Source organism: Prionailurus viverrinus, chromosome A2 (genome assembly GCF_022837055.1).
Source record: "Prionailurus viverrinus isolate Anna chromosome A2, UM_Priviv_1.0, whole genome shotgun sequence".
Classification (NCBI taxonomy): Eukaryota; Metazoa; Chordata; class Mammalia; order Carnivora; family Felidae; genus Prionailurus; species Prionailurus viverrinus.
The window spans coordinates 110104733-110129614 of NC_062562.1; the positions used below are offsets into that span (position 1 = coordinate 110104733).

At 37.9% G+C, this 24882-nt stretch overlaps 1 pseudogene; it reads right to left on the minus strand.

Moving 5' to 3' along the window:
- Window positions 1–8866: 8866 nt before the first annotated feature.
- On the minus strand, window positions 8867–16778 carry LOC125148805 (anterior gradient protein 3-like; annotated as a pseudogene).
- Window positions 16779–24882: the final 8104 nt, after the last annotated feature.

Below are 24882 nucleotides of genomic sequence, written 5' to 3' on the forward strand. Positions count from 1 at the left end.
ATGCTTTAAACATAGTATTTCATGGATTATGAATTCTAATTAAGCAGCATGTTTTATGTAAGTAATGATCTTAACTCAAATAACTCCCAGGTCCTATAAGGCTTCATCCAACAAAAGTAATTAAAAATGATCCCTATTTTCACTTGCACTTCTCAAAAAACACGAATGAAGATTCATGTAATAACTCATAGCCCCCAATTTTTTAATTCTCTTTGCTTTGCTCTTCCAATTCTCTCAAAATTGCAGAACAGAGAAAAAGAGAAAGAGCGAGAATGAGAGAGACCCACAGAGAGATGGAGAGAGAGGGAGGAAGAGGGAGAAAATGTGTGTGTGTCTCTCTCTCCTGTTATTTTCACCAAATCTTTCCCAGATACCCATCTTTGACCTTCTCTTTTCTTTTACCTTCCTCCACCTCTCACCATATTGCCTTCTCCCAATGGTTGCTGAGATTTTTGGTCCCAGTAGTAGCCATTTCAGGCCACTCTTGGCTAATTGGAAGATCCAATTACTGCATTTCTCTGGACCTTCGTTCTGAAGGGAAATGCAAGAAGTCTTTGGGAAATTGTATCTCACTCTGATTGTTTTTCTTTGTGGAGAAATTCAGATGAATCGAATTCTCTTCCTTCTTAAATCTAATTTTCCACTCAGGCTGGAGGAGGTTTATGGGTCCAATTATTTTGCTTTTTGGAGGAATATTCATTTAAAGAAATTTTCCCACTGCTACTAATTTTCAAACGTTAAAGTACCACATTTTAGAGGACTTCAAGTTCACGGCATTTGTGAAATTGATTTTCATTCCAATGGCTGACTCTTGCTTTTCTTTTGTGGCTGCTTTGGAGAAGGTTATCTGCTTTCTCTCATGTCATCACCCGTTGGAATCCATCTGTTTCATTCCCCCCTACAGCGGGACAGCTTTTTCAAGTTCAGCTGGGAAGCTAGACTAAATACGAATCTCCACCTTTTCAGTAAGTCATGAAAAACAAAAGCAAAAACAAAACAAAACAAAACAAACCAGGCCCACACGGAAGTAACAAGTGACGAGTGCATACTTGTGTTGTAAAGATATAATGTGAAACTAATATTCTGTTAAATCCATTGAGCACTTCCTTGTGTTCCTTCCTCAGTACATTCACATTTAGGACAAAAAATGACCATGTCATACTGTGCAAAGAAAGGACATAAATTATTAGAGAAAGAAAACTAGATTGGCCACACTCTGGCTCAGTCTGGGAACTTGACTAGTGTCCTTTTATTAGAGCTAAAGTATGCTTATGCTGTATACTACAAAGAGCTCTCCAAATGGGAGAAATCTACTATTTCCCCAATACTCCTCACTACACTTCTGCCTTCCAGCCTTTTTCTTTTATTGGTTAGGGCACAATCTAAACACGAGAGGAAGGAAAGGACTTGTGGCACATTCACGCCCCCTCCTACAATAGTTTGAATGCTGAGGTGTCCTAAAACTTCCGATATTCGTTAGAAACTAAGCCGAGGAATTTTTTTTCTTATTTATTCTGGTCCAGTGCAAATATTTGTCTATTGAGAAATGTATAATACATTAGAATCATAAACCCACCATCTGCTTACAGTGAGTCAACACCCACCTGGAAGGAGACGGATACAGCCTGGTATCCTGTTCCTCCTGCTCCTAAGTGAAGGCAGCTGACGCTAAGGAGCCCTGCTTTGTTTGAGCTGCCCCCTGCTAAGATTTCCTGATAAAATTACATACGGGTGTGTACATTTTCACAACCTGTAAAGATTACTTTCAGGCTCTCTTAGAGAAATCTTTTTTACAGTAATTGGGTCAAACGGAGGCTAAAAGTTACCGTCAGCTTTGGGTATATGGGCGCATGTATGAATTCTTCACATTAATGATCTAATGCAACGAATGAAAGAAAAGAATAAATCACCTCAAGTTTTGCGATGACCACAACAGGTCTGAATGGCCACATCCGCTGAGAGATCTTTACTGGGAGAAAGAATGATAGCAAAAAAGGATGCTCTACTCAAAGTGGTTGGTCTTTTTTTTTTTTTTTTTTTTTAATATTTTTGTAATGTTTATTTATTTTTGAGACAGACAGAGAGCATGAGCAGGGGAGGGGTAGAGAGAGAGGGAGACACAATCCGGAGCAGGCTCCAGGCTGTGAGCTGTCAGCACAGGGTCTGACGCGGGCCTGAACTCAAGAGCCGTGAGATCATGACCTGAGCCGAAGTTGGACGCTAAACCGACGGAGCCACCCAGGCGCCCCAGTGGTTTGTCTTTTTATTTCACCATAAGTTCTCATTTTAACTGACCAAGACATTTAGGGTTATCCTTGAAATGCTTGCTTTTGCTACTTAGCGTAAATGTATAGAATCTGGAAAATGAATTTATAGTGGAGCATCGTTCTTGAAGGAGCTGCCATTGCTTTTTAAAAAAATTTTTTTTTCAACGTTTATTTATTTTTGGGACAGAGAGAGACAGAGCATGAACGGGGGAGGGGCAGAGAGAGAGGGAGACACAGAATCAGAAACAGGCTCCAGGCTCTGAGCCATCAGCCCAGAGCCTGACGTGGGGCTCGAACTCACAGACCGCGAGATCGTGACCTGGCTGAAGTCGGACGCTTAACCGACTGCGCCACCCAGGCACCCCTGCCATTGCTTTTTGAAGCAGCTGTCCAGAAGAAAAAATGCCAGGATTTCAGAATTTCACATCACATAAAGCGTTCCCCTGAAGGGCTTGCCTCTGAGATTGCCCTTCTTTGGGAAGACTTTAATACAAAACAAAGATAGAAAGATGACTAGTCATTAAGTTTTAGAGTTTGAAAAATTTTAAACAAATTACCAAGGAATTTTTATGAAGATTTTAGACTGGTATTAACACGAGTGAAGCAAGAGACAGGAGTGTCTATGATGATTGGGTGGTTTGTACAGGTTATTTGCCAAATAGAAGTACAAAAGCAAATCAAGTTAACCTGCTCTTATGGTACACATCGCTTTACTCTGAATTTTTTCTTAGGAGACCAAAGAGTTACATGACTAATGTAAATAAAATTCTTAAGTGCCCCTTTAGGATTAATGCAATGGGAAGAAGTTACTTCAATATGATAAAAGATAATGTTTTTAGGTAGACAGGTGATTTTAAGATGTAGTTGAAAGCCCACTCTTGTTAGTATTTGGAACCTTTAGCGCTTTGAAATCTCCAGGTTTCCCTTGTTAAACATGGAAGGTCAGGTGGAAGTATTAATCACAAACATCTCGAGAGCCAAAGTTGCTGAAGTAAGGCTTTCCCCAGAGCCGTTCTACAAGGAGGGGCTCTGGATAGTAGTTGATGTTGAAGGCAATATGTAACTCCGGAAGAGGTCTTCAAGAGAAGCGAAGAATGCTACCAAAGGTAACCATCCTCTTTACAATTTTCTTGTGCATATAGTGTATAAAGTAAGAATACTGGGTCATTTAGATCAGGGATTTTATCGGGGGAGTGTGTTGAGGATATTGGAGTCCTGCTCTCCTGTGCCTCCTCTCATGTCCCCTACAATTCTCAGATGGAGCCTCACTGAGTCACCAAAAGCTGGCAGAAACTTGTCCTTGGGGTTGTTGGGGGTGGAATCTCAATGCTGGAAAGGGTGAGTGAGACTGCCTACGATTTTTCTATACAAAGTTAACTGAAAGCATGTGAACTGCCCTTCTTTTATAAAGGACATACTCTGAAGACTTTTGGTTGTGACACGATGTTAGTTTTGATTAAATACTGCATTTTTCACAATCTACAAATCCAAAGCAGAGTAGCATGGCATTTCAGGGTGTTGACTCTGGAGCCAGATGTGCTGGGTTTCACTACTGGCTCCACTAATTACCTGTGTGACTTTTTTTTTTTTTAAACCTACTTATTAAACATCTTCAGGCCCTGGCTAACCCAGAAGTAAAATGAGGATAACAGTATTTGCGATCAATTAAGGAGATGATCCAGGAACAGAGTTCAGCACAGCCCTAGAGTGCAGGAGCGGTTCTGTTCATGTCTGCTTTCATCATAACTGAAAGTACCAAAATAATGGCTCTTTCTCGGGGTGTGACTTGTGCTTTTGGATTAAAACCACAGCATTGGTTTTGGGTCTTTCATCGCACGACTTCATCAATTTTATAAACCGTCTTGAGTACTGAAATAACATTTCACTGGGCAGAAATGTGTTTGGAGGGTAGAATTGGAATCTCATAAACTTACTGTAAATAAACAACTCTTGCATTCTGGCAAGGCTTCTTGGTAAGTGCGTGACGAGAAGTTGTGATGTTTTCTTTGCAGTCTTGGAAATCCCGCAGGTAAGGGAGGGAAAGGCTAGAACCTGAATTGGCTTGCCATTGCTCTTGTAATAAAGTCCCACATATGGGGTGGCTTGAACAACAGAAATTTATTGTCTCTAGCTTTGGAGGCTAGAAGTCAGAGATCAAGGTGTTGGCAAGCCTGGTTGCTTGTGAAAGCTGTGAAGGAGAATCTGTTCCATGCCTCCCTCCTAGCTTCTGATGGTTCGCTGGCAATAGTTGGTGTCTCTTGGCTTCTGTTGTATGGCCAAGACTCTGCCTTCATCTTCACAGAGTTGGCTCTGTGCACATGTTTGTGTCCAGATTTCCCCTTTCTGTAAAAACATCAGTGATACTGATTCAGGGGCCCACCCTACTCCATTATGACCTCCTCTTAATGAATTATTCAGTGACTATTTTTTAATGTTTATTTTTGAGGTAGCTCAAGTGGGGGAGGGGGAGGGAGAGGAGGACAGAGGATCTGAAGCAGGCTCTGTGCTGACGGCAGAAAGCCCAAGGTGGGGTTCAAACCCTTGAGCTGCGAGATCATGACCTGAGCTGAAGTCAGATGCTCAACTGACTGAGCCACTCAGGTCCCCTTTAGCAATTATTTCTAAATGAGGTCACATTCTGGCAAACTGCGGGTTTAGGACTTCAACCTGTGAGTTTTGGGAGGTAAAATTTGACCTGTACCAGTATCCTATCCTGGAATACTATGGTAGAGTTATAAAATTTACAGTAGCCAGTACTCAACAAAAATCAACTTGCTTGATTTCAAAGCTGTGGGCAGCATGTTTGTTTGTTCTTTTACCAAAAAGTGTTGATAAATGGGTGTTTGTCAAGTTAATCACTGCAAACACCAGGGGAGTTACACATTTAATAGCATCCTGTTGTTGATGCTTGCCCAACACTGAGACAATTTATTTTGTGAGTGGGTGTTTGTGTGTGTGTGTGTGTATGCACGATTATGCAGTGGAGGGCAGGGGAAGACAGACTTAGGCTTTGTGCTTTCAAAGTCTTTCCATTTAGAGAGAGAGAGAGAGAGAGAAAGAGAGAAGACCTTGCATGAAAAACAATTTTTAAACACAGCAGAAAGGGCTTATGTGTCCATATTAGGATGTCTACGAATGTACAGACTGTGTAGTTTATATCAATTTATGTGCAGTATGTTCTAAGGAGTAGAACTGTAAAATATGAAGCAAATTGTACTGATTTCCATAATGGTGGAACACAGTCTTGTATCATTCAAGGTTCACGAATTCTGCATCTTGTGTAAGGACAGCTATACTTACAGGTGGGGCCATCCCTTCTCTGCTCACACATCATCCCATTACACCACCGAGTGAGTTAGTGGCCATCACCTGTCTGATCACTAGACTAGGAACTCCCCAGGAGAACAAAATTGCCTTATTTTCACCTAGTCCATCTTTTGGGCAGCAATACAAACACAGTAACTGATGAAACATAGAAATTAAATGTTTGAATAACTGGGAAATCTTAAATACTATAAAAGGAGGGTTTTTTTGAACTCCAATTGTGAAATTGATTTGAAATAGAAAAGAAAGGTCACCATTTTAGGCAAAAGAACAAAACAACAAAGAAAGGGAAAACAGTGGAGAAGGAGCATCTACTTTTTTTTTTTAAACGTTTGTTTTTCAGAGAGAGAGAGGACAAGAGGGGGAGGAGCAGAGAGAGAGGGAGACACAGAATCTGAAGCAGGCTCTAGGCTCTGAGCTGTTAGCACAGAGCCCAATGTGGGGCTCAAAACCGGGAGCTGTGAGATCATGACTTGAGCTGAAGTCGGTCTGAAGTCTGTCTGAAGTTTTAGCTGAAGCTAAAACTCCTGAGCCACCCAGGTGCCCCCTTAGTAGTTTTAAACTGGGGTTGCCAATATTAGCAAATGAAAGTACAGGTCACTGATATAAGTTTGAATTTCACATACACAGTGAATAAATTTTTAGAAGTATGTCCCAAATATTGCATAGACCTACTTGTACTAAACAGTCGTTTATTTCTAATTTATATTTAACAGGATGTCCTTTACAACCGTATTCTAATATCTTTTGGAGTATGTCATGTTTTTACTGTTTTATTTCTTTGAAATGCAAATAAGAGCTCAGCTCATTTATAAACCTGTCTGTACATACAGAATTGTGCACACTATTTCAGGTAGTCAATGTTAGTAATAATTAACATTTAGTGTGTTGAAGAAGGAATGAAGAATATTTTGGAGGTTATAAGGCTAAAAGTAATGGAAATAAAGTTATACATAAATATATGTATTCTAAGCCTAGTCTTTCATTTCAAAGCTAGGGATAACATTAGAAGCAATAGAACCTAAACCACTAATTTTATAAAGGTTAAGAAATGAGATGAGATAGAAACATCAACCAGGATATAGAATTTAATTGTTAAAGTAGGTAGGGTATAGAAGGAAGCTAAATTTGTTATAGGCCACACCAGTAAAACTAATGATCAAATAATTATATGTATATGTATTTGAATATTAATATATTTATACTTATATTCATAATTATGTGTATTAAACTACAAAGAAACATTCATTTTTATGATGAAGAATAATTTATTGCTTAATAACATTTTTGCACCAATTGAAGAAAAGTAAGTGACTATCTGGTTTCATTTTTTAATTTTTAATTTTTAATTTAATTTTTTTTTGTTTTTTTTTCATTAAAAAAAATTTTTTTTAAACGTTTATTTATTTTTGAGACACAGAGAGACAGAGCATGAACAGGGGAGGATCAGAGAGAGAGGGAGACACAGAATCGGAAACAGGCTCCAGGCTCTGAGCCATCAGCCCAGAGCCCGACGCGGGGCTCGAACTCACCGACCGTGAGATCGAGACCTGGCTGAAGTCGGACGCTCAACCTCCTGCGCCACCCAGGCGCCCCTAAAAAAAATTTTTTTTTTTTTTTTTTAATTTTTTTTTTTTTCAACGTTTATTTATTTTTGGGACAGAGAGAGACAGAGCATGAACGGGGGAGGGGCAGAGAGAGAGGGAGACACAGAATCGGAAACAGGCTCCAGGCTCCGAGCCATCAGCCCAGAGCCCGACGCGGGGCTCGAACTCCCGGACCGCGAGATCGTGACCTGGCTGAAGTCGGACGCTTAACCGACTACGCCACCCAGGCGCCCCTAAAAAAAATTTTAAAACAGCAACTAAGTTGTCAACTGATCTCTTTGTGTGTTGCAGACAACCATTCACATTTTTCACCTCTCTACTCTTGTATGCATCAATAGAATCAGCTATATTACTTTAGCTTTCATGTTAAATTTTTAAATCCAAGAATGTCATTTCACTCTGATATCTTAACATTTATTTTTAATAATGTTTTGCAAATAGGACACATGGATATCTAGTACTCATGGTCTTGTAATGCATTTATATCCAAGTAGATTAGTCGATAAAAGTCTACTTCAAAGAACAGAATAGGGATCAAATAAAACCTGAAAAAACTTATGAAACATTGAAACTAGTAAATACCTATATTAGATAAAGGTGTACTTTCATATCAAATTCAAATTATTTAATACAATTCAGCCCTATAGGTTAGGAAAATTTCTGCCCGTGGGAAGCATTCTTTCTTGGGAAAATTACTCCCAGCTGATGATGAGATTTCCATTAGTAATTAGAATTATTCCCAGCTGATCATGAGATTTTTTTTTCCCATAAAAAATTCGAATTTTGGAGGGTGTTATTTAAAGGAATGAAAGACATGGTAGTGATCCTCCTGAAACTTGGTGTGAAGAATTGAGTTGGTGGTTGGATGTTTGACAATTTCAGAATGGATATAATCCTCTCCCGCTAGGCAATTGAAGAAAGTTTTTAATATTCCAAAGGCAGGTACATTTTTCCTAAAATTATCAAAAGTAGGAAATATCCACCCAATAATTAAGATAAATACGTAGTTAAAATTTTAAAACATACTTTAATTTGTTGTAATCAGTTTTTAAGCGTCTACTTCAAAATAAGAAAAGACGTCATGGTTAACTCTGCCATACGCTGCTAAAGGTTCAGATAATAAGCAGAAAGAGAAGCCCTCGTTTGCTTTGGCAACATGTGGATCATTTAGGACGCGTAGTAGCAGGTTTGATACCGTGGAGGGGCAGAGTTAAGATGAGATTACTTGGTGGAGTGAATGAGAGGTGACAAAGAAAGAGCCAGTGTTGACCTCTCCTCTTCGGGTCTGTTTCTACCACAGCCCTCAGCTCATGACACGCTTTCTTTACTACCAACGCAGGCAGAAGTCACACTACTGAATTGTCATGCTCAGATTTTGACATTTGTTCTCAAACATTTACCTTCATAAGAATGTTGCAAACACCTAAAAATATATCTAAATGGTTGTGCTACAAAATCCATACCTTTGCACATTTAATATTAGTCAATTAACCAAAGGTTTTCAGGGCACCTGGGTGGTCCAGTTGGTGGCATCTGACTTCAGCTCAGGTCATGATCTTGGGGTTCGTGACTTGAAGCCCCACATCAGGCTCTGTGCTGACAATGTGGAGCCTGTTTAGGATCCTCTCTCCCCCTCTCTCTGTCCCTCCCCCACTCGTGTACTCACTCTCTCTCTGTCTGTCTCTGTCTCTCTCAAAAAATGAACATCAAAAAAAAACCCACGAAGTGTTCTTCATGACTTTTGACCTTGTAAAAGTAATCCTCTACAACTCTGAATGTTTTAATGCTTTGTTCATGTTTTTTCTATCACTGAAATAGAATATTATCTATTTACTTTTATCAGTAAAAAGAAAGTATCAAATATTACCTTCATCTGAAACTGGCCCATTTACATTAAGAGCTATAAGAACATGGGAACTTACCCACAACATTAAAGAAGGTTATGCTAATGGCATACGTGTAAATTTAGCAATTAGACCATTCAGAGTTGATAATCAATTTTGTTGATGTTAAACAATTTTATCAGAGGGGTTTTGAGGGAGTATCTGTCTTAACAGATCATTTTGTACCATTATTGCTGGATCTGACTGGCATTATTCTGTTACTACATATACTTGATAGTGATAAAAAGATCGAATTACTATTAGTTCGAGGAAATCACATGTGACCTTTGATACCACAAGAATGGACTGGCTCTCTTAAGGTTTAATTCCAACCCGTGCTCTATTCTTTTTGGTGGTCCCAAATTCAAACATCATAAAAAGTATTGGATTTCTCTGTTAAAAAAAAAAAATTAGGAGTTGTCTCAGAAATTCTCCACCACGACCACTAACTCCAGTGATGGTGTTTTGTGAGTGGCCGGTGAGTGGGGCAGTACTGACCCTTCTGTCACAGTCCAGTACTAGCTTGTGGCCCTGTTTAAGATAACTTGTGAAGACTTAGATACTGTGAGTCCTGAGGTTTACATGTATATAATCTATGAGAGTATCTTCCAGTTATATCAGCTCTGATTGTTAAAGAAAGGTCTGCCAAGAAAAAATAAGCCACTGATGCGGTATTTAAAACGTTCCTAAAATTGTTCTTGCCTCTTATTCTAAACAAATGTTAGGCCAGTATATAAGCAAAATCAGTTTTCATGCATGTGAATTCATGACGCGTTAACCTGCATCCTCTTCGATTGTGTCCTGACTCCTTCACTACAATTTGGGAACTAGACTGAAAGTACATTGGGATATTGATTTGATAGCATCAGTTAATGTAACATATATTTGAAATTTGCACATTACAGACACAGTGAATTTTGATTATAGAACTTAAAATAGCTGTTGATGACTGGGTTAGTAATATCTTCTCTCCAAGAAGAAGAGCACTTGAACTAGCATTTAAAAATGTAAAAAAAAAAAAAAAAGCGTGATGCTACTGAGTTCGTAAAACTGATGGAATGAGACATCACATACATAACTACAAACATGATTCTACACACATATTGTCCATCAGGTGATAAATTCTTATCAGCGGTCTCATGCTAGCAGGAGAAGGAAAACATGTTATTGGATTGGATTGTTTTTGACAATTCATTTTGAAAATATTTTATGTGAACAAAATTTTAAGTAGATTGTATATTTTGACCATTGACAATTATAATTGTCATTCTGTATTAACCCACACTTTGTATCTTTTTGGGGGGGTTTAATAATAGCAAAACATTTTTCAAAATTTCCATTGAATTGTGATATTAAGAAAAGATTGTAGAGGTCATGTATCATGATATTCAGCATGATGTTGTTAATCTGAGCCATTTCTTGTGTTTCTTAATTTTGGGCAAACAATTTTTTTAGTGCTGTGGAGAGAAACAAAATGCCAGTTAGTTTTCAGGATAAGGATACTTTCAATATAACAGGAAAATAAAACTAGTATTTTGCACTTGTTTGCATTTAAACTTTGACATAAAATTCTAAGGACATGCAATATCAATACATTGAATAGATTGCTAACAATCATTGTAGTCTTGAGGAGGCTTAGTAAAATGGTCGTATTTTAGCGTTTGCCATTTTTCGGTGGTGGTGGCGGGGGGTTTGGTGAGGGCCTTCTTAACAATTCTTATGAGGTTACTTTTTCCAACTCATGTTGGAAATCCCATAAGATATAAGGAGCTAAAATGATCTTGGGCAGTATCGACAAGCCGCCAAGTGGTGAATAACCATTAGTGCCTTCTTATTGAACCGAGAGTATAGAATTAAGCAATTTGAGTCAAAATGTACAAGGAAGTTAGATTTTAAATTTTTGTACTTCATATAAGACATAAAGTAAAATTTGATTGACACATGATAGCAATGTAGTCTGTTGTAGTGGTACTCAAAACATGGCCCCAGAACTGGGAGTTAACACCACACAGCTCATCAGAAATGCAAGTTCCCTGGCTCCATTCCAGACTCACCCAATCAGGATCTCTGGAGGAAGGATCTAGGGATCTATAGCTTCACAAGCTCACCAGGTCATTCCATTTATTTATTTATTTAATTTATTTTTTTATTTGTTTATTAATGTTTATATTTTTGAGAGAGGGCAAGCAGGGGAAAGGCAGAGAGTGAGCAAGACAGAGGATTCAAAGCGGGATCTACAATGACAGCAGAGAGCCTGATGTGGGGCTCGAACTCATGACCCCTGAGATCATGACCTGAGCCCAAATCCAGAATCAGACACTTAACCAGCTGAGCCATCCAGGCACCCCTCACCAGGCACCCCTCACCCCTATTTTTTTTTAAGTTTATTTTATTTTGAGAGAGAGAGAGAGAGAGAGAGACCTAGAGTCAGAGGCAGGCTCTACACTGTCAGTGCAAAGCCCGATGCAGTGCTTGAATTCTGAACCATGAGATCGTGACCTGAGCTGAAGTCACCATCTTAACTGACTGAGCCACCCAGGCACCCCAGTCATTCTTTAGTACACTGTAGTACAGCTAAAAAAAAATAAGAGTCAAATCTGTCTCCAGAGATGAAAGGATATGAACAAAATAATCATTTTCACTGAACATCTGGTGTAGGATTTCAAGAGTCAGAGTTTTTATTTGGGGTTTTAAAAAAGTTTTTATGGAACAGCTGATGATTTTCACGTTTTCATTCTTGTAACAACTCACAACATAGAAGCAGTCTCAGTAACAGTTATTTCTCTAGACATTTTTGAGTATCCATTTGATTTTAGCCTTCTGAAAAGTTTTTTTTTTTTTAAGTTTATTTATTTGATGGGGAAAGGGCAGAGAGAGAGAGAGAGAGAGATGCTAGGGACAGTAAGGGTAAGATGGTTAGCTGACTGACCCACCCAGGCATCCCTGAAGAATTTTTATGGTAGCTAACAGACTATCCTTCTCTTTAAGGTAACACAAAGATGAGAATTTTAACGATAGTGAATGATAAAGAAAGAATGATTTGCATTTATAAGATGCTTTTTATTTTTTAAAAATTTACATGTATTTTGAGAGTGAGAGAAGAGGCAGAGAGAGAGGGAGAGCGAGAAGACCAAGCAGGGTCTGTTGCTGTCAGCACAGAGCCCAAGGAGGGACTCGAATTCATGAACTGTGAGATCATGACCTGAGCCCAAATCAAGAGTTGGACACTTAATCAACTGAGCCACCCACATGCCCCAAAAATGTTTCTTTATTTCTGATGGCATTCTGGGTACAAAAAGGGACTCTGGAGTATATATATTTTAAGCATAAGTCTTCAAAAATAACAGAAGTAGTCATAAATGACTTGTCATTTAGTAACCCTATTTTTTAAAATTTAGTCTAAATTTTTTTTAGTTTATTTAGTAACCCTAATTTTTTTTAAATTTCTAAATAAGAAACTTTGAATTCTTGATAATTAATTCTGTAACTTGGAGCAAAAATAAGTTTTAGTTAAGAATGAATCTTACAACTTAGTTTTTCAGATTTATGATGTAGATAGGAAGCTAGCATTTGCGGGGGCGCGTGAGTGGCTCAGTCCACTGAGCGTGTGACTTCGGCTCAGGTCATGATCTCACAGTTCTTGAGTTCAGGCCCCACGTTGGGCTCTGTGCTGACAGCTCAGAGCCTGGACCCTGCTTCAGATTCTGTGGCTCTCTCTTTCTACCCCTACCTTGGTCAAACTTTCTCTCTCTCTCTCTCTCTCTCTCTCTCTCTCTCAAAATGAACAATAAAAAAAATTAAAAGAAAAGAAAGCTAGCATTTGCCAACAATTTCAAACTTACTGGTGAAAAGCCTGGAAATCTGATGAATGACATATTATTCCTGCCCCCCCCTTTTTTTTAACCAAGCCTAAGAATATATATTGACGTTTTAGGCAAATAGAGAACTCAGACCTCCCAAACATTCAGTAGTAACCTTTCTACTAGATAATTCTTTCTCAAGTTAAGCTTTGGTAGAAACAAGTGTCTTGAGGCACAGAACAGTGTGATAGCATGGGGCTGTCTGATTCCTGAACTTGAGCTACCATTTCTTCCCATCACCTGCCCCATAGCCGGGAACACGGTGTTGTGTCTTGTGTCTTCTATACAAAGAAAAGGCATTGATGTAACTCTTGGAGAACTAATTTCAGCATCATATTTCTGGGCAATTGGAGTCCAAGAAAAATTTATCAAGACCACGTCCTACTCACTCTTAAGAGTTCAACTGTGAATGGGTTGTTCAGATATTTAAACCTAGGCTCTATTTCATTTCAGGACAAGCAAGAAGTGCTTCTATTTCTGGTAGATATTGAAGTAGAGAAGTCTAAAAAATAGCTTAAAAACATTGTAAGTGGAGAAGCAGATAGTAAATATTTGAGGTTTTACAGGCCCTTATGGTCCCATTTGCAACTACTCACCTCTGCTATTATTGTAAAAAAGCAGCCATGAACAATATGTAACAACATGAGTGCTACTTTGTTATAGTAAAATGATTTGTTACACATGTACACAATGTCACACGTGTAACTTTCATGTGCCACAAAATACTCTTTTCAAAAAAATCTTAGATTTTTAAAAATTGGAATGTAGCTGATGCGCAATGTTACGCTAGTTTCAGTACAACTTAGTGATGTGACAAGTTTACACGTTGCTACTTTCACCATCCGGGTAGCTACATCTATCCCATTACATTGCTACCACAATATCACTGACTATATTCCTTGGGCTCTTTTGATTTAAAAAAAAAATACGGCAAAACTTGTCATTATCAGCTCACAAACTAAATAAAAATAGGTGGCCACTCATCTAACATCTCATGAATTAGCCCAGCAGATTGTGAGAAAGGGCAAAAATTGTTGGTGGCTGAACATCTGAGGGTCTAAAACTAGAGCTTGTCAAGTCTAGTTGCTTATCAGCATCCTTTGGTGAATTATCTGTTAAAATTCTTACGTGAAAAATAGGTTACAAATGCAGATAGTTTAAAATTCAAGTTAAAATGGTGAAAATTCTTCTTCCCATTCCTGCCTTCCAAGCGTAAGCAATGGTAACATTTCTTACAGTTCCTTCCAGAGGTTGTCAGTTCACATAACTGAATGTACATATGGATTTGTATATATATAATAATGGATATGGGTGTGTTAATGTGTTTATGTAAATGGGTAAATTATGAGAAGGAATTGTATATGTTTAATGGGAAGGACGTTAATGTAGTTTTACTTTCTTACAAAAAACAGTCACTCTGTGATCCAGCAATTTTACTTCGGGGCATATATTTGAAAGAAATGAAATTAGGATCTCAAAGAAATACTCGCCCTCCATGTTGATTGTTCTTTGTTTGTTACATTCCTATTTGAAAATGACATGACTCTATAGACTTCTCCTTTTCCCTTCTGTAATGTTGTCCAGTGTTTTAGTCAATTCTCATTTGGAATCTATGCCTCTTCATTTATTGGAACTGGGGGGCACCTGGGTGGCTCAGTTGGTTAAGCGTCTGACTTCAGGTCATGTCATAACCTCACGGTTCATGAGTTTGAGCCCCATGACAGGTTCTCTGCTGTCAGCACAGGGCCTCCTTCAGATCCTCTTACCCCCCCTCTCTCCTCCCCTCCCCTGCTGGTTCTCTGTCCCTCAAAAATAAATAAATACACTTAAAGAGTATTGAAATTGATGGGGTGCCTGGGTGGCTCAGTCGGTTAAGTGTCCGACTTCGGCTCAGGTCACGATCTCGCGGTCTGTGAGTTCGAGCCCCGCATCAGGCTCTGGGCTGATGGCTCAGAGCCTGGAGCCTGCTTCTGATTCTGTGTCTCCCTCTCTCTCTGCCCCTTCCCTGTTCATGCTCTGTCTCTCTCTCTGTCTCAAAAATAAATAAAACGTTAAAAAAAAATTTAAAAAAAAAGAGTATTGAAATTGAGTGTTATTTGGATACTTGATAAATTCTTGGAGTTTTTAAAAATGAAAGTTTCCTATCTCCATACCCATTTAATTGATCTTCAGGGATAAAAATAGTGTCACTTAGTCACTGAGCAGAGAACAGTGATTGGCACATAGCACTGGATACTCAGTAAATACTTGACTGATCGATCTACTTTGAGTATCAGAAAGAAAGCTCTCTGAATTGTTCTGATGATCAGACAGGCTTTTTATAACTGCTGGTCTGAAACTATTTTTCTATTTAAGCTTGCATAATACCTAATTGAATGATGCTGTCTTGTTTACGCAAATTATATTCAAAAGCTTGCTTCTTGGGTGTTAACTAGACTCAATGTGGTGATCTTATTGTGTTATATACAAATTTCAATCATTGCTGCATACACCTGAAAGTAATATAATCTTATGTCAACTATACTTCAATAAAAGCTTGTTGGGTAATTAAGAAATCAATACAAATGTGGATAGAGAGCTTGTCTATAAAAAAATGCCAGTGGCAACTGTTAGTCAAAACAGCTTACTATAGCAGAGCAAATACCTGTATCCCTTTAAAAGTGGACACACTAGTTTTTAGTTGTTGTATGAGAAGATGTCTTACATCATCTACCAAAGATAACTGGGGGTGTTTTACCTTTTTTGAATATGAAAAGACCTTCTTCATATGACTATATCCAAGTGATGCCCTCTCTCCATCCTAAAACAGAATAGAGAACTAAATACATTAACTCAGGACCACGGCAGAGCTCTGAAATGGGCATTGTGATAAGCAGGTGTCTACCTACAGACAGTTAACTAAATTAGCAAGCAACTGTGTGATGGTATAGAGGATACATAATTATAACTAGATAGAAAGAGAGGGTGTCCTTGCTGATGACAGTGCTGAGGTTTTGTGACTTTTTCAAATCTCCAGGCCCATGTCAGTGCTCATTCAGTGCTGTTTTAATTAGTGGTGATTGAGAGAACATCTTTGGACCATGCAGAAGGTCTGACTTTCAGAATGTACAGGAGGAAATAACAGATAATCTTTGCATACTTGGTAAACATGAATGCTTTGGACTATACTGTACAGTGCCATTATATCTTGAGTGACAAGAGATTTTGGCCCTTTCAAAGTCAGAATAGAAAATGTTGAAACAAATTCCTAATTTTACTTTGAGCTCTGACATGGAAATAGTCTGGTGAGGGAATTTCATGGTTGAGAGACGCAATAAACGAATGTGCTTCAGAAGCCTCCAGAAGAATGGAGGAGAGGGAAACAGAACATAATGAGTAGAGAGAGAGAATCCACTAGGCTTTAAAAAAGTGAAACAAGTAGTTGGGAAAGTTATGAGATTAAAGAATAAAATCATTGAGGAGAATGCACAAAACATTAAAAAATATTGCACAGTATATTCAGGAAATGTCTCGAACTACAGATGAGAAACATTGAATTAATTTGAAAATAGAGTTGCAGACTAGTTTGGACCCAACTGTATATTTTAATTGTTGTCAAACTGTGGTTTATGGTTTTGATATCATGGTTGAAAGATGGCCAGGAATTAAGAAGCAGAATTAGGAAGCAAGGCAAACAGGATTGCTTAACTTTGCTGATGGGTTTGTTTTTGTTTCCTTGTTTTTTTGGCAACAACTTTATTAAAATAATCATGCATTATTAATACAGTTCATCCATTGAAAGTATGTGGTTTTTTTTTTGTATATTCACAGAGTTGTGCAACCATCACTGTCATAACTTTAGAACATTTTAGTCACCTTAAAAGGAAACGCTATACTCTTTTTTTTTTAAGTTTATTTATTTTGAAAGAGAGAGAGAGGGAGAGAAAGAGAGGCAGAGAGAGAATCCCAAGCAGGCTTCATGCCAACAGCACAGTGCCTGACAAAGGGCTCCATCCCAGGAACCAGGAGATCATGACCTGAGCTGAAATCAAGTGTCAGATGCCCAACCAACTGAACCATTCAGGGGCCCCAGAAACCCTGTACTCTTAAACTATCACTACATAATCTCTGCATTTCCCCTGGCCCTAAGAAACACCTAACTTACTTTCTTTCTCTATGGATTTTATTTTTCTGGATATTTCATGTAAATGGAATCTCCCAAGATGAAGTCTTTTGTGACAGGCACTTGCAGTTAATAGAATGTTTCCAAGGTTTATTTGTGTTGTGGCTAATATTGATTTAATTCCTTTATATGGCCAAATATTCCATTATATGGATATACCATGTTTTGTTTATTCATTCACCAGTTAATGGACATTTGGCTTCTTTCCTGCTTTTTGGCTTTTATAAATCCTGCTTCTATGAACCTATGTGTACAAGCTTCAGTGTGAATATATGTTTTCATTTTTCTCTTGTGTGTATACCTACAAGGGAATTGCTGGATCAAATGCTAAGTCTACACTGAATCTTTGGAGAAATGAAAAGACCATTTTTCTAAGTGGTTACACTATTTTACACTCTGTTATTAGCAGTGTGACTGGTTCGTTTTACCTGATTTCAAAATCTTAACATTGCAAGACCTCTTCTATTAGTTTAGTGCCCCACCTTAACGAAAATTCCTTGCTACCTGTACAAATCCCAGAAGATTTTCTTCACAGCTTTACTTGAACCTTTGTAGTAACTTCACATCACTTTTTGCATTAGGTAAGCATTACTCTTGAAAGAGCCTATAAGACTGTGCTCCTACTTACTTTCCCTGTCCCATTGCAAATCTTATTCATTGCTGGAACTTCAGCAGTGAAAAGAATTAATTTTCTCTGCTCCCTATTCAGCTTAGTTCCACAAACATTAAAGGAATGTCTGCCATAGGCCTTAGTCCACTTAGCACTGGGCGTACAAATGTAAAACAATATAATGTCTGCTCTCAATTCATTCATGGCCTTGTAGGGAAGCCATATTGTAGTATAATTATATTTATACACTGTATCTCATAATAACAGTAGGCTGAAAGTGGTACAGAGTTTCTGTTCTTTACCATAATTCTGTCTCCAGCTCTGGCTATGCTGATCTGTCTTCTGAGATGTTATTTATTTTCTAGTATGTGTTTCCTGAGTACCTGTTTTATGCTGGGCCGAGTGCTGAGCAGTTCTTTTGATTCAAAAGGAAGTTAGGATTTGGGGGCTCAATATTTTTTTTTCTTGAACCAGTTATTACCTTTTTCCAATTAATCTTCCATTTTCTCCCTAACATACATAACTGTTGTGTGCTGTCCTCTGCACTGAGGGTCTCCATATGCTACTCTGTACACTATCTCAGACTCTGCTTTCTGGGCTTCATTTTGTCAGTTGTTTCCTACATGCTGCTAGATGGTAAAATGCTCAACCAAATGTAAACCAGCTTTTTTTTCTTTTTTAAGTTTATTTATTTTGAGAGCGTGTGTGTGACAGAACATGAGCAGGGAAGGTCAGAGAGAGAGGGAAGAGAGAATCCCAAGCTAAAAGTGCCATTAGCACTGGAGCCTGACAAAAGGCTCAATCCCATGAAGCATGAGATCACGACCTGAGCCAACATCGAGGTGGACACTTAATTGACTGAACCACCCAGTTGCCCCAATTCTTTTTATAAATTAAAGTTTATTTATTTACTTGGAGAGAACAAGAGAGAGAACACGTGTGGGAGAGAATCCCATGCAAGCTCTGTATTGTCTGTGCAAGCCCGATGCGGGACTCAGTTTCAGGAACTGTGAGATCATGACCTGAGCCAAAACCAAGTCAGACAGTTAACTAACTGAGCCACCCAGGTGCCCCCCTCACCCAAACAATTCTTAATGGAGTTTCCAGATGATGTCAGGCATTTTTGAAATAGCATACTCATCAAGTTGTTTAAGATTTATGGCACATTTTTAATGTATTACTCACAAATTTTACCAAAAATTTTAATGGACATTTGAAAGTGAATACGCAGAATACTGGTACCCTCTGTTACCCCATGCTGTTTAACTCTGTCCTGGGGGGTCTTTAAGGGTAACAACTAGTTTAATCTTTGGTACATTAAGGTTACTGAGCTCACAGTTTTAAAACTATTGTGTTCAGATACAGAGATGCCTGGTAAATTATACTTAGGGAAGTATTTCCCTTTTTGAATTTATTTTGCAAAAGTTTATTGCTTTTTTAAGTATGGAGTTTCTGTGGCTGTTAAACTGAAGTAGAATTAACTTGGCTGAACACAGATGGATAATTGGCTTGTGATTAATACAACTGTGAAGTTGTATCAATGAATGAACTTGGAAAGAAAGTCAGTATTTTAGAATTTAAAATTTTTTTTTTTTAACATTTATTTATTTTTGAGACAGAGAGAGACAGAGCATGAATGGGGGGAGGGCCAGAGAGAGAGGGAGACACAGAATCTGAAACAGGCTCCAGGCTCTGAGCTGTCAGCACAGAGCCTGATGCGGGGCTCGAACTCACGGACCGTGAGATCGTGACCTGAGCGAAGTCGGACGCTCAACCGACTGAGCCACCCAGGCGCCCCTAGAATTTAAAATGATGCCATTGTTGTTCTCTCTTGGGTCCATTGATGTTACCATTTCAAGGAGTGGTCAAGTGTTTTATGGTCATACTGCTGATTTTTGAATTGGCTATGTGGAGACAAATGATTCTATTCCTATTTCTGTTACATGGAGATGTAGGAATCAATTTTGAGAATTTTCTTTATATAATATCTCTTTATAGATGAAGATTCATGTGTTTGTTGCCTAGGTCAAGGTAAAACACTAAGTATAAAATAGAAGTGGTTTTTCCTTTTTAAAAAACAAGTGATTTCTAAACATAGAACCAATGAGAAATTTAGATTATGAGGTCGAAAATCACTGCAGCTGTTAACTGGAATCAATATAGCAAATACTTGATGAACTGAAATTCTTAGCAGGTGAATAAAGGATAATTCCCTGCAGACCCTTCTATAAAATCATTCTACAGTATTTTCTTAATAAATACAGGTCAGGGAATTGGAGCAGATTTTCAGGGGTCTTAGTTGGTTTTAGAATATCATTATGACCTGCCAGTCAATAATTATTTTCCAGGACTCTGGTTACCGAAGCTGTAGGCAAACAAATCAATTCTTCCCTATTTTTATCAAAGATGGAACAAACTGTTACTGTCTTTCAATTGTTGTTGATCAGTCCTTTAAAAACATCTGACTTCTGATTTCTGCCTCCCCCCCCCCCACCGGCCCCCGCCATTTGGAGGTAGTACATAACACATTATTCCAGTTAATTTTCTTTTTAAGTAGGCTATGGATAAGAGACTAGGTATCTTCAAACAATCTAAATGACATAGCTGAGAAAATAAAATGAGATCCCAATACCACCTGAGAGTGTCAGGGGAGTTCTCTTTTCCTTACTGAGAGCAAAGGCAAAGTTAGAAGGAAGTGTGATGAGGACAAAGTGGAGGAAGGAAGCTACATGTAACATAAAATCTGGTCCAAAAATTTCTCACAAGAAGCTAGATGATAGCAAATCATTGTTAGAATCTAGTAGGTTACTTCAGGCTGTTATTAAAAGACACTGACTAAAAGTCAGAACAAACCTATGGTGACAGATGGCTCTGTTTATGTCCGTTGACATGGAACAACCAGTTAGAACTTGGATTCACATTTTAGTTAAAAAGTATTTTAAAAATATCATCAGCTCAGTTCGAGTCCACTTGGTGAAAAGCCGCATCCTGGGATTGCTGGGAACAGTACAATGAAATTGAAAGAGAACTGAACCAGGACACCAAAAGTTTGCTTCTGGCTGCAAGGCATGAAACTCAAATAAGATGATGCTTATTAAAGGCCTTGCAACTGTGAAGGGCAATGCAAAGGTGACTCTCGACATGCAAAAATACTCTTTTGACTTTTTTTTTTTGATTCTTCTTGATTGAATAGATTAAAACCTCCTTTTAAATCTATACCAAGATAATAAGAGTAGGCATGAGCAAACATTGCTTAAAATGGAATTCAGAGGACTGTCATTCTTGAGTTCTTTTGTGGTCACTTATCTTTGTAATCCTTCCAACAGTTACTCAGCCTTTGCCTTTTCAACTTAGAATGCTGTTCTTCTTTAAAGTTGTTCTTCTCACTCTAATATCTCCCCTTGCCAGCAGTGGATCCCTTTAGAACTCCTCCAGATTGAACATGGTCGCCACTCCAGATTGGCTCTATTTAAATTACTTCTGTCCCTAATCTGCAGTGGACCCATTTTTTTTTAAGCTGATTTAAGTCATCTTTATACCCAATGTTGGGCTTGAATTCATGACCCCAAGATCAAGAATCACATGCTCCTCCAACTGAGCCAGCCAGGCACCCCTGCATCAGAGCCTGCATTTGAACATGATTTCTTTGTGTTAAAACATTGGAAAACCCTGTTAAATGGTAACCATGGCCCCTGATAAGAATCTCCATTTCGGCTTCTATAACCTATACCATACATTTCAGAATGCCATCTTTACCTTATGGACTGGTCATCTTATACCTTAAAGACAGAAATAAAAGGGTAGATTTAGTAGGGGGTAGGGACACTTGAATCTGGAGCACAAAGTCCAGTGTGAGGAGACCGCAGGCTCTCTGTCAAGTTTAAGTTGCCATGGAGAAAGGGAAGCAGTCATCAAGAGCAGAGTCTTTACCTGGATCCAGGGGACTTCTAGATGGTCTGTGTCAGAGCTGCGGTAGAAGGCTCAAAAAGCCCTGAAATTGTATGCAAATTTCATTGTCCTGGGGAATAAAGCTCCTAATTGCCTTAAGATTCTTCCTAGGGTTTTGTATGCAAAGAAGTGTTAAGAAAAAGTGAATGAGGCGAAAACACTTAAAAAGGGCTCTGATGGTAGAGTTAGAGCAAAGTAGGTGAAATTTATGTCAAATCTGTATTAAATCTCTATCAGAATCGATATATCAGAAGAGAGAAAGAATAATGGCACCATTTTCATATTTTAAAGCTGCCAAATTTAGAGTTGAGTGGGAAACCATCTTTTTTCAAAATTGAAGTTATGCTGTATTATTGTCAAAGACTGTTACACTTTACAAAATTAAAATAGTGGTTTTTCATTTTATGCTGATGAGTTGTAAAACAGAGGTAAAATATGTTCTATGACCAAGCAAATCAATTCATATATTACTATTTTTGGGTTCATAATACCTCACTTGGTAAAAGAGAATGTTTATTCTGTCACTAGTATTTTACTTTTCAAAAGTATTTTAATACAAGCCATTTACTTAAATATTACATCTAAATATCTCTATTTTAAAATAAAACAATTAAAAAACAGGAACAGTTGTTATTTGTAGAATAGTTTTTAAAGGGTCATTTTGGCTAATGTCAGTTTATTATACTATCATTAATGAAAGTAGAGAATAAACATAGGAAGTTAACAGAGGAAATCCAGTTCAGTTAAAGAAGACTACTACAATTTCATTTAACTTTCCTCACCCACAACTGAAGACCTCACTTCGGAATAGTGACACATGGATCATTTAAACATAACTGAGCTTGACCAGAGATTAATTAATCTGGAAATTTTGCTTGCTTACCTGAACTAGCATGTGGTCTTGTTGGAAGTATATTCTGGATATTTCTGGTTAAAAATGGGTGTGCATTTATAGACACACACACACACACACACACACACACACACACACACACCTGATCAACAGCCCCACCTGCATTGAAACAAGATCACAGTCACCTGCAAACTTAGAAAAATAGGCTTGTCTGAAAAACCGGTATTACTTTGCAGTTCTCAGGATTCTTATACCAGAAAGCTTTTTTCTTTTTCTCTAAATTTAGATTGAATGTCGTCGTAAAACGAGTCTAGATACTGTCTTTGAGCTTTTTTCTCTTGTACCTTTTTTCACTTCCCAAGGTAATTTAATGTTTGGCTGGAGTTCAACACCAAAGGTGGGGGAAGGAAGAAAGGAACTTGTATGAATGTAGGTACTGTGTGTTTACCATTGTTCTTGTTCCTGCTGGAAGTTAAGTGAGGCTTGCAGATTAGATAGAAAGCACACAGAAATTCCTCAGGGTTCCTCTGTTTACAGGAAAATAATTAACAGAGCATAGATCTTTTTTTTTTTTCCTGAGAGAAAGAGAAATAAAAATGCTGTTTTAAAATTTAACACTTCGCTAATCTTATAAATTGATGACCTTACTATGCCAAAAATAGGAAAACAGGCAATTGGATGAGTTTGTTGATATTTATCTAATAGTTAGATTTAAAAAAAAATACAGTACATGATTGTGGTAAAACATTTTTTAAAGTACAGTGCTGGGTCAAAATAAAAAGTAAAATCCTGTTCCTCATTCACCAGCCCTGCCTTTGTCTGTTCAGCCCACCTCCAAAATACACCTCTGACCGAGTTCTACTTCCTTGAGTTAATTACTATTAAAGTGCAGGACAGGTTCACCACATCTGACCTACCTGTTTTGTTTTGTTTTGTTTTGTTTTATACAGCTCAGGAATGAAGAATGATTTTTACATGTTTAAATAGTGAGGGAAAAATGATATTTTTTGACATGTAGAACTCAGATGAAGTTCAAATTTTAGTGTCTGTAAATAGAGATTGCTGGATGGAGTGCAGCTGTGTTCAATTCCTTATGTATTGTCTATGGTGACTTTGGAATTCTAACAGCAAAGTTGACTACTCTGACAGGGAGTGTCAAAGATAAAATATTTACTATATGTTCTTTAACAGAAAAAGTTTGGTGACCCCTAATCCAGGGTGGTGTTCCATGAGTTTTCCTCTCCATCTCCCTTTTTTCTTGTTTCTCTGTTTTTGTCTAATTACTCAATATATTAACAAATACACTGTTAAAGAGTGGCAGAATTGTTAAAGAGTGGGCATGAGTTTATCTTCCAACGTTAAAGTGTGCTTCTAGTATTTTAACTTTAGACCTAGTGATGGTTTGATTTACCATGTTAACAGAAACATTTTTCCTATACTGCATCTCTTGAAAGAAAGAATACTGGTTTTGTCCTACGAACATGGATATGAGGTTTTTCATTTTATATAGTAAATTTATAGTTTTCCTAATTGAACCTTCCTTGTGGTCCTAAGAGAAACCCTATGTAGCCAGGTTGTATTTTTCTTTAACTATACCATTGGTTTACGTATTTCTTCAATTGTGCTTTCTTCCTTACATGGGTTTCTCCGAGGTAATCTTCCTTGGAACATGCTTTTTAAATAGAATCCTTCTTTCCATACTTTGGGTGTTGTCAAATAGATGAACATAAGGGAAGGGAAGCAAAAATAATAAAAACACAGGGAGAGGGACAAAACATAAGAGACTCAAATATAGAGAACAGAGGGTTACTGGAAGGGTTGTGGGAGGGGGGATGGGCTAAATGGCTAAGGGGCATTAAGGAACCTACTCCTGAAATCATTGTTGCACTATATGCTAACTAACTTGGATGTAAATTCAAAAAAATAAATAAACTATAAAAAAAAATAGAATCCTGCTGAAGATGAAGCAACTTGACATACAATTTTAATTTTATTTTACCTTTTTAAAAAATTTTATTTTTAAAAGTTGATTTATTTATTTTGAGAGCATGTGAGTACCTGTGAGGGGAAGAGAGGGGGAGCCCCTGGCAGGCTTCCACTTGTCAGCGCTGAGCCCAAAGACTCCATGACTTGAGGGAGCTCCGTCTGACTATGAGATCATGACCTGAGCCGTTCAGGCACCCCTACAATTTTAATTTTAAATCCAGCATTCATGAATCAAAGAAACAGATGGGCAGTGATCCCTAAATATTTTTCTCACCGAGAGTTGGAATGCTTTTACCTTGTTCTTGATGGCTAGTGATTTATGGAAAAATCTCAAAATACTCTGACATCGCTATTAAACTCCTCACATGTTATCTATCATAAT